Source organism: Gastrolobium bilobum, unplaced genomic scaffold (genome assembly GCF_033153095.1).
Source record: "Gastrolobium bilobum isolate Gb01-03AN ecotype WA unplaced genomic scaffold, APGP_CSIRO_Gbil_v1 utg11931, whole genome shotgun sequence".
Taxonomy (NCBI): domain Eukaryota; kingdom Viridiplantae; phylum Streptophyta; class Magnoliopsida; order Fabales; family Fabaceae; genus Gastrolobium; species Gastrolobium bilobum.
Genome location: NW_026896271.1, coordinates 24,504 through 30,503, shown reverse-complemented (window position 1 = coordinate 30,503; position 6,000 = coordinate 24,504). Strand labels below are relative to the sequence as shown.

Below are 6,000 nucleotides of genomic sequence, written 5' to 3'. Positions count from 1 at the left end.
GTAATCCTTCCATTATAAATCTCATTACCCTAACTGGAAGTAGAACTACTTATTTTGTTTTTTTTTGGTACCCGAAGTAAAACAATTTGAAATTCAACCAGAAATAAAAGCATCCCGACACATGTAAGATGTAGGGACATGTATATTCAGACAACTCTGATATTTCCCTATGTATCAAAATAGGAGCACAAACCTCTCTTATTTGCAGCTAAATCCATAGCTGCCTTACAAGATTCAACATTAAACTGTGGTATGAATTCAATAAGAACAATAATTACACCTCTCCAATTGTAAAAATAAAAGGATACAGAGATTTATCGTGGTTCAGCCATTAGGCCTACATCCATACTGATGATGTTTCTCCCCCTCACAGTTATGTTACAGGAGGGGGGGTTCCCTTCAATATAAATAATAGGTGATACAATAATTGGGCTAAATTATTTTGCCCACAATCAAAGAAATCACATGATTTGTTTCCCTCTTTCTAGGCTATATTTGATACATGATTATAATTGGTAATGATGTTTTGAAAGGAGCTCTTAGGAAGAGCCTTTGTGAACATGTCTTCCAATTGATCTTCACTTCGGATATATGGTGTCTCAATTATCTTATCTTGAACTTTTTCTCGCACAAAATGCAATCCACTTCAATGTGTTTAGTTCTCTCATGAAACACAGGATTGGATGTGATATGAATTGCTGCTTGGTTATCACAGTACAACTTAATAGAGAACTCCATTTTCTTCAAGGTGAGGTCGAATAGGAGATCTTTAAGCCAAATAAGTTCACTATCCACTTCAATGTGTTTAGTTCTCTCATGAAACACAGGATTGGATGTGATATGAATAGCGGCTTGGTTATTACAGTACAACTTAATAGGGAACTCCATTTTCTTCAAGGTGAGGTCGAATAGGAGATCTTTAAGCCAAATAAGTTCACCGGTGGCTGAGGCCATAACACGATATTTCGCTTCTGCACTAGAACGAGCTACTACACTCTGTTTTTTACTTTTCCAAGTAACAAGGTTGCCTCCCACAAAGGTGCAGAAACCCGAGGTAGATCGTCTGTCATAAGGGCTACCAGCCCAATCAGCATCAGCATACCCGAGGTAAATTATCGTAAACTGAATGTAAAAATCATATTTTTGAAAATTGAGATTCTCGGACAAAAAAAAATTTCTCCTGTACGAAACGCCTCCTTAAAATGTTATTCTTATGCTTGATCACTTTCTTTTTCTGTACATAGTCTAAATTCCAACTTCCAAGGAACATCAAATAAAAGAGTTTTCGTGACACAAATATTAATTTTAATTACAATGATATCGTAGCGGGGAATTTGAGAAATAATAAACGGAAAGGAGAAAAAAAGAGAAGGGAAGGAGAGGAAATAGAGAGAATTCAGGCAATTTTCTTCGTGCCCATTTCATTACCACTACTCCACTATATAATCCTTAGTTGTTGCAACAGAATTGCCAGGATCATCACAAGGAAACTAACACAGGGCAGTAAAATATTAAGAGAACATAAAGACAACACTGCAGCACTAATTATACTGATGCCATTTCCTTTAAGCTGCTGAGTTGTTGCTGATATATCTCTTGAATCATGGTGGTTTCAATTCACGCTCTGACCTGAAAGTTCAAATCCTGCAATGTTCCAACGTCCAAATGCCGAATCTTTCAAGCCCATTGCCGATTACTTCCACAACTTCATGTTGATTAGTTACAGTATTACCCACAATCTCTAATCCCATATTCTTTGTATTCTGTAAGATAAGGAAAAATCACAAAGCTTTAAGACCAACGTTTAAAAACCTTTCTCGCTCTGTTAAGACATGAAGATTAAAAATGAAAATGTTGCATGATTTATAAGAATTGAACGAAATTGTAGAACCTTGTACTACCGAGGAATTGAATACGTTTCCTTGACCGTTAATGTAGAACCTGAACTGGACTCCCCAACTCCCATCTTCCTTAATATTTCGTTATGCATAGAATTTGTGGGTTCTTCTGGGAATGGTAACTCAGCTGAAGGGCTACTGAAATACGAAACTACTTTTGAAATCGTAGGTCTATCATCAGGTTTTTCTTGTACACATAATAAACCAATTTGGATGCACTTAATCACTTCATCATGATTGCAAGATTCTTTTATATCTTGGTCTAATATTTTTAAGGGTGTTTGATCCCTCCATTGTCTCCAAGCCTGCAACAATTTGTTGAATTAGATATTTGAATTATCGCCCTCGTTATGCTTCTTTTGTATCAACAAAAGGAAACATAATATTTAAAAAGAATACTCACTTCACTCAAGAGATCATCAACATTATCTGATAAAAGAGAACGAGCGTTCCTTTTTGAACTGATCATCTCCAAAACTATGACTCCAAAACTGAAGACATCTGATTTTTCTGAAAACTGTCCATGCATAGCATATTCCGGAGACATATAACCACTATAACAAAATAATAATAATATCAATATTAGATATAGACATGTATCAAATTGAGAAAGATACAAGGATGAAATTATATGACATCAATAAAAAGTAAACCAAGTAGGTAGTCATCAAATGTAGATCAAGCATTAGTTTACATAAATACTTCTTTTCAATCGAATTTAGACAAGACATGTTTAAAAAATAATATGAAACTAAATTTATACATTGTTAAGAGTTAGGATTAGTTTTATCTTTACCATGAGTTTTCATACAAAGTCTTCACCAAGGTAATTCTAAATTTAAATTTAATATGAGAATTTAGAATGGAAGAAGACCCATGTTAACATGAAATGCAAATATCAAGCTATATCTCTTAACAAATTAAGTAGAGAAAGGAAGATGATCAAAAGAAAATAAGGATTCAAAAATACTCACTATGTCCCAACAATTCTATTTGTACTTCCTCGATCTTGATCTAAAGCAATCAATCTTGCCATGCCAAAGTCTGATATTTTTGGATTCATATTATCATCTAACAGCACATTGCTAGGTTTGAGGTCACGATGTATAACTTTCAACCTTGAATGGTCATGTAGATAAAGTATTCCTCGTGCAATTCCTTCAATAATTTTGTAACGCTCAGACCAATATAATAATCTGCCCTTGTGGGAATCTACAAATACGTTATCAAAGATGAAATATAATTTAATATTTTTCTACCAATGCATGAATTTTAAACTTAAATGATGAACAAAGACAGACAAGAACTTTATTACCAAATAGAAAGTAATCGAGACTTTTATTGGGCACATATTCATAAATGAGCATTTTCTCCTTGTCTTCCAAGCAAAATCCTATTAGCGTTACCAGATTTCTGTGTTGAAGTTTGGCAATTAGTAAAATCTCATTTTTGAACTCCACTGCACCTTGTCCTGAACTTTGAGAAAGTTTCTTTACAGCTATTTCTCGTCCATCCAGAAGAATACCCTGAAATTCTAACCATTCAGTTGAATGAGAAAAAAAATAAGCAAACATACAATTTTCATTACGTTTTGTTTACCTTGTAAACCTCTCCAAATCCACCCTTGCCTATTTTGTTCTCGTTTGAAAATTTCTTTGTGGCAGCTTGAATTGTTGCCAAATTAAATTGTAATGACTCTAACGTGGCACTTTCAACACCAACTGCAAGAATAAATATATAGGCATCGGAGACGTAAGCAAGCTAAATGTCTCCCCTTAAAGCTTTTAAGAAATGAGAGTAGATTTGACTTTTTCTTTTTCTTTAATTACTTACAATTTTCTCTTAGAAGAGTCTTATAATTCTTCCTTGATCTTCTCAAAAGGAAATAGCCACCCAAGGAAAAGAGAATGATCAAAACGACAACAATGACAATAATCGTGACAGTTCTTCGTTTCCCAGATTTCTTCTTTCCTGCATAAATATTAATTTTTTTTTTTTAATTTCAATTATCTTTAGTAGTTATAGGGTGGATTCACTTCTTTAAAGAGAAAGTCTTGTTATGTTTATATCATTTAATTATGGTATCATTGGTTGAGTTAAATGACCTGAAGGAGGAGAAGGAGGAACCGGTGGCGATGCTGATGCACCACTTGTATTGTAAAACTGGTACAAATCGTATCTAACATTACACCATGGAAGCAGAGCTCTCGCACCTTGTTTTCCTTCACAACATGTGAGAAGGGTTCTCGAGGCATTTACCAAACACCCCTCACACTGGGCATTCGTCATGCCCGTCGGGCACTGAGCCAGGCCATACACCGTTAACTGCTGCGACGAGTCGGTGAAGTTCCTTTCTCCGGTGGCGAATTTCATCGTTGACTGAGAATTCGCAGCTTCTGCAGCCAAACTGCTCAACAAGCTGAGCAAAAATGCATTGAAGCTTTCCAAATCCGAGGTTGAGATGTTCTTTTGATCCCACAAGTTCTTTCTTGGGACGATGCTGAAAGGGTTGAAGTAGCGGTTTGTGTAACTCACCATGCACTCATCGTACCATATTATGGACTCTATCTGGTTGGGGCAGCGCCGTGTTATCTCTGTGGCTCCGGTGGTGACACACTCCTGACATGTGGCGGAGGAGACGTCGCCGCGGCAGAGGAAGAGACCGTTGACGGCGCTGGTGGTGCCGAATCCCATGGTGGTGGAGTAGGAGAAAGCGCCTTGGGTAGAGTTGGAGATGAGAGAAGAGAGGAGGACATTGAGATTGGTGCGTAATGTGATGTTGGATTCGTAGGTGGTGTTGTTCGGGCAGTAAATGTCGCTGAAATTGGGAGCTGATGCGCTTGATGGGGTAAGCGATCCAAACAGAGAGAGGAGAAGAAACAGGGCTACATGGTTAATGTTGAAGAGAATCATCTCGGTGATCCTCAATATGATTATGATGCCTTGTTCCAACCTTGAACTAGGATGTGTTTAACTTGATAAACTCTCCACATTGCTTGTTCTATTTTTGACTCATTCTCTTGTGTATTCTCGGTTGATGGATGACATGTAGAACTGGAAGTCTAGGAAAAACTCCCATGGACTAGTCTGCAAAGTGGAAAATTTTGAAAAAAACCAAAACATTTTTCCTTGTTTGTTATTTTAAACTGGAAGGAAAAAAACAAAAAGGAGCTTTTTAATAATGAAGGGAAAATGTCTTTTTGTTTACTTTCGAGCCCAAAAGACTTCTATTCTTTGAGAGAATGTATTAAATATAAAATCATTCCATCACTTAATATATTAAAAGCTTCGGTGAGACTGAGACTTGTGGAATGCTTGATGGTGAAAGAATAAAATTTCTATGACACGCAAAACACTTGCGCAGCTGTTGTTTGACCATAGAATATGTATGACATATAATGACAAAGAACGGAAGCTTCTGCCTATTCTTTTTTATTCTGTTAGTGGTATACTAATAGAATAACTAGTTTCAACTCCGATGTCTTTGCTTCTTGCTCTTTTAAACTTTACATTTGACCAAATTTACTAATTTGTGGATCGTTAGCCTTCAACTTAGCCCAGTAATAAGAGGCCTTGACATTTGGCAGTCCTTATTATAAAGCTCCCTTTCCCTTCCTCTATCTTCCTTCAATTCCGTTCTCAATCAATCCCGAAATTTTTAATGTTACTTTACTTCAAAAATATATACATTGAAGTAATGATACCTTCTTCAGTGGATAAAATGACAAACTACTACAGTGAACTGAGACCACATTTTTTTTTTTTTTTTGAACTGGTTCGTTATCCATACAGAGGATATATCAATTTTTCGATTCCCACTTGGGACCTCTTTTAACTCAAAATCTTTAACAACAATTTCACGGATCTTTTACTCATATGAACTCCACTTACACTTCATGTGACTGTGACACTTCATCACTCACATGAATTTTTAGCATCAACAACAATATAGAAAATGTCAATGGGCATGAAAATAGACAATTGGGTAACATATCTATATACGTAAGAGAAAATTAAGGAAAATCTTAGGGAAACTTGAATTTTTCCATACACTTCTGAAATCTTGAATTTGTATTCAAAACACAAAATTGAAGACTATCAT

The 6,000-nt window shown here is 35.9% G+C and overlaps 1 pseudogene; it reads right to left on the bottom strand.

The window, feature by feature from the left end:
* Positions 1 to 1,781: 1,781 nt before the first annotated feature.
* LOC133298545 (cysteine-rich receptor-like protein kinase 10) lies at positions 1,782 to 4,811 on the bottom strand (annotated as a pseudogene).
* Between the last annotated feature and the right edge of the window lie 1,189 nt (positions 4,812 to 6,000).